Source organism: Cynocephalus volans, chromosome 13 (genome assembly GCF_027409185.1).
Source record: "Cynocephalus volans isolate mCynVol1 chromosome 13, mCynVol1.pri, whole genome shotgun sequence".
Lineage (NCBI taxonomy): Eukaryota > Metazoa > Chordata > Mammalia > Dermoptera > Cynocephalidae > Cynocephalus > Cynocephalus volans.
In genome coordinates this window covers 79,054,230-79,059,187 of record NC_084472.1, presented here as the reverse complement: position 1 = coordinate 79,059,187, position 4,958 = coordinate 79,054,230, and the positions used below count along the sequence as shown (strand labels likewise).

The 4,958-nt window shown below is 38.0% G+C and overlaps 1 pseudogene; it reads right to left on the bottom strand.

Moving 5' to 3' along the window:
* Positions 1 to 430: 430 nt before the first annotated feature.
* LOC134362128 (proteasome subunit alpha type-6-like) lies at positions 431 to 1,201 on the bottom strand (annotated as a pseudogene).
* Positions 1,202 to 4,958: the final 3,757 nt, after the last annotated feature.

Below are 4,958 nucleotides of genomic sequence, written 5' to 3'. Positions count from 1 at the left end.
CTTGACAAAATTTATAAGCTTGAACTTATTTTCTTCTATAAGCATACTGAGCATAGTGGTTTCTAGACTATGTTCGATATAAAGTCTCTTTTCCTTGTCTGTTGTTTCTGCTGGTGCTGACTCATGCTTGCCTCTCATTGTATCCATTATCTTTGATAGTTTGCTATTCATTTTATTTGAAAAATTACAGAAATAATTCAAAGCATTGAATGATGTTATGTTCCTACAGAGAAGAGCTTCACTTCCTTCTATGAGGTGCTAAAGGGTTCCAACAGTTTTTTTTTTTTTTTTTCGTAAAAGCACTATTTTTATTTATACAGAGTCCTAACCACTTTGGCAAGCAGTAGGAGGAGTGGGAGAGATTCCTTTTTCAATCCAGGGGCCTCCATCATGTTGGTTTGTTGTTAACCAAACACACATGCAAGTGGCTTCATGGATTTGGTAAACTAATGACAATGTTTAGTCTCTCTCTGCTAGGGCAACAAGGTGAGCATCAATCTCTGCTTCTGTAAGAATCCTGAATTTGGGATTTTCAACTGTAACTACTCCCACTTCTATTTCTGAAGGTCTGAAATCAATTGATAGAACAGTAGACAGGCATGTAATTGCAGTTTCCACTGTCTGTTCAAATGTCCAATCAAATTTCTTCTTCACTTTTTTTTCAAGGAAGCTGGTTCATTCAGTTTGTTTAGCTCCTGCTGCAGCAGCTTTAAACCCACAGTAGTAACCTGCAGGATCACACTTGTACACTTGAGGGCCTTGTTCTTCATCTATACCAATTAAAATCATACAACAACCTAGAGGCCTCATTTCAGCATTCTGTGTGTAGAGCTGAGAAATATCAGCAACTTTTTTTAGACAGCATGTCCACAGGAATCTCATAGCCATACTTGTATTTCCAATTAGCTGCCTTATAGCATGCCCTCTGAACCTGGGATCTGCTGTCAGCTGTCATTTTCCTGTCATCACACAGCCAGTGTTTTCAGTTATCTTGAATAAGTGAGTCACTGTGCTGGAATACAATAATTTGTTAGGTGCTTTCTTCTGTGTGACAGTTACTGCAGTCTTTCCCTCTGACACCTATTGATGTAAGGCCACCCTGATTAATGGCCTTAAAATCATATTCTACTTGGTAGAGCTGGCCCTCGGGTGAAAAAATGGTAATGTGGCAGTCAAAACCCATGCTGGAACCACGGGACATGTTAGCTGTTACTACTTCAAGCACAGTCTCTCAGGTTCCAATAGTTCTGAACTAATGCTTGAGGATTTTTGGCTAACCAGATGATTCTAGTCTTTATCCCCACTTTTGGGCTATACTTTTTGGAATCTTATCCCAGAGTGGAAGGTGTTTCACTAAGGTTACCACCTTTAATGTATACTGGACTCCAACCCTAGATCCAAGTGACCGCCAAATGCTCAGCTCTTCCTTCTACTTTCTGTCTTAGGTTTCCTGGTTATAACTAGTACTTCATATATTAAAACAACATCTGCGTTCTGGTACTATTCATGGTCTAATATTTTGCTTAGCATATCTCTGTGGCTTCTGCCTTGATTTTGTTCTCACTAAAGCACAAGGAATGCAAAAGGCAGATACAGTCCCCAGGTAATGGTGGAGCATGCTCTGGGCACAGAATTATTTGTGGCTGATTACCAAGATAGAATGGGAATTATCTTCTAAAAGAAATTGATCATATCTTAAAATTCTGAGGACCAGAACAAGAATTCTTGGGACATCCCCTCATGCATAATTCAACTGGATTGGAATGAGATTCTCTCAAACATTTCTGTACACTGTTCCATTTGCTTGGGTTTAGGAGAAACATTTTGACTAACAGTCCTCTTTTTAGTATACCAGAATAAAATGTTGCTTCTCACTGAGGCTCTTACATTTTCATTTTTTAAAAATCTACACGGGGGCCGGTCCATGGCTCACTTGGGAGAGTGTGGTGGTGTTAACACCAAAGCCATGGGTTTGGATCCCATATAGGGATGGCCAGTTGCTCACTGGGTGAGCATGGTGCTGACAACACCAAGTCAAGGGTTAAGATCCCTTTACTGGTTATCTTTTAAAAAAAGAAAAAAAAATCTACAAGGTATGCTGCAAATGATTTTCTGTAAAAACTACAAAACTACTAAGGGATAATATCATCTAGACACAGCCTTAGTGTCATGCAGGTTAACATCTATATAATTGACACTAACTAGGCTATTAACAACTATAACATTCTTGTTCATTATCTGAAGCCAATTATCAGAGTACTTTCAGAGAATTTCTTCATATCTTTTGAAAACATGGGACAAAAATGAATTTTATTAGCATTCTGGAAAAACATGGGGTCTGCTTAATTCTGAAACTTTTCATTTCTTCTCCTTAAATCTATCCAGAGCAACAAGGAAAATGAGAACAAATTCACAGAAATTGAATTTTCAGCAAATAGATGACTAAGAAAACCCCCAAATGGAAAATTATATGTGAATGCTACAATAAAAGCTACAAAAAAAGTAGCACTGGACATGAAGCCCATGTAGGAAGTCAAGAGAACAGTATGGGAAAAACCTGAAGTGAGGAGGGAGTCTAGTGTTAGCTGTATCGAGAAAAAAGTGCTGTAAACAAGGCTGAGATTGAATGGGGTCCAAATACTGGGGAAGAAGAGAGAGAAGGATAAAAGTGCCTGATCAGAAACCCAGATCTTACAAGACACCACTAAAAGTAGTAACATCATCTTCAAAGGCAAGGCCTGGATCCTTGCAACCTGTGAATAAATCAGGAAGCTCAGATTGTGTGTAGAAGCCCTGAAGAATCAGGTTAGGTTCCTAGAGGCAGAAGAAGCGTTGTTTCACAGAGTTGCCATATATCAAGGAATATCATATCAAGGAATACGGCAACAGAGTAGGGAGCCCACAATAGATAAATTCTGTACAACTTATCTTGACCCTTCTTTTCACCTTCTGTTAATAGTCCAGGAAAACCTAACTCATTCAAATATGAGGATTACAAAAGTCATATGCAGAACATCTACTCAAAAATATAGTAAGAAAACTGTGAAATAGAGAAGTGCAATTTTCCTATAGGAGATAAAAATTTACCAGAAAATTATTGCCCTAAAACAATGCAATTTATAACTCAACATTTCAACATGAATTTGAAAAACTTAATGAAGCTATCACAGCTATGAAGTAAAATCACAAAAAAAGTAATACATATATAAGACTTAACAGAAAGCCAGAAAATAGATTATTAATGTCTACTTTTTTATAAGAATATATTCAGAGAATTGATTATTTTGGCATTTTGGAAGTATGTAGTAAATGATTAACCTTAACTAAAGAGAGATCTGGCTTTTGTTCTTGTGTCCTGGGTGGTGATCTCTAGGAAGAGTGATTTTGTTTACCTGGGGGCCTTGGACTACACTGAATGGCCTAACAATGTGATTTATGATGTGGGCTTTGGGCCACATGATATACTCTCTACCTCAAGAGGGGTTGGAGACTAAAATTTAGTCACGAGGGCAGTCAAACACTTCTATATAATTGAGCCTCGATAAAACCTCTGGCCACTAAGGCTCACATAAGTTTCTCCGGTTGGCAATATTCTGTTGTTTTGTCATATATTGTTGCTGGGAACATAATGCTGTATACAACTCCACCGGGAGAGGACAACTGGAAGTTCCACATTTGGAACTTCCCTGGACTCTGCTCTATGCACCAATACCTTTGGCTGGTTTTAATCTGTATGCTTTTGCTGTAATAATCCATAACTGTGAGTATAACAGCTATCAGTGAGTTCCCCGAGTCCTTCAAATAGATTATCAAACTTAAGAGTGGTCTTGGGAATGCTGAACTCTGAAGTTGGTGTCAGAAGTGAAGGTGGTCTCCTGTGGACTGCTCTTCCATCTTTGTAGGTAATTTTTAAAGTTTTGCCACAAAATATATAACTGGATTTTATGTCATGCATAGGTAGAGGGTGTATTTTGTATTTCTACATAATAGACCCCTATGAGTAGATGTGTGGACTATTATGTGTACGTTTCTGAAAATTTTTGCTTGTAATACCAATAGTTCCTGTGTTCATTTTTGCCATTGGTACCTAAAGTTTATGACTCAGTCCAACTAGAAAAAATATCACTCTTATGCCCAGCAACAGTGACTTTAGGATATGGATATAATAAGGAATTAAGTTTCTTCAATTTTTCTATTCATATCTTATGTTCTGTCACTTCAGCCACTTTCAATATCTTCAATCCCATTGAACTCCACTGCCATTCCTACTCACCTGCTTGGAAAAACTTAGCCCTGCTTCAATCCAATATTAGTTGACTGCTCCTCCCTCCACAGTGCTTCACTGCAGGTCCTTTTTTCCCGTATCTAGCTAGTTTTGAATTGTCAATACTTTCTCTGATCTCCCATTCACCATCTATCCCCTCAATTTCACCAAAGACCAAAACGCTATTTAACAAAGAAAATTGAGGCTAATGGCCAGAAATTCCTTAGTTGTCTTGTGCCTACCAACAGAATGATGTGCATTCTCACAAATCTTTTCCTTCCTCTTCAGTGGAAGAGAGAAGAATCCTTTTATTTGTGTTCTTGATTTAATTACCTCCCCTCTCCCTAAGTTTTTTATTCCATTAATTATCTTCTCCCTTTTATGTCTTTGGTCTCTTCATACAACCTACAAGTTGCTCAAGTTTCTCCCATGATAAAACATCATAACATACAAGCTAATACCCTCCCTTAAACTTTAGGGGGCCCTGTAGATATGTATCTAAGCTCTCTGATTCTCTTAATAGTCAAGATCCTTAGAAGGGTAGTCTACACTTATTATTTTCACATCTTTACCTCCCATTACTTCCTGTGCTTAAAACTCTCCTATCTTTTTTCTGCCCCCATCATTTCCTTTCATCTACAGGATAAAGTCTGAGCTCTTTATAAATTGGCACTGCCAAGCTCTACAGCCTCCT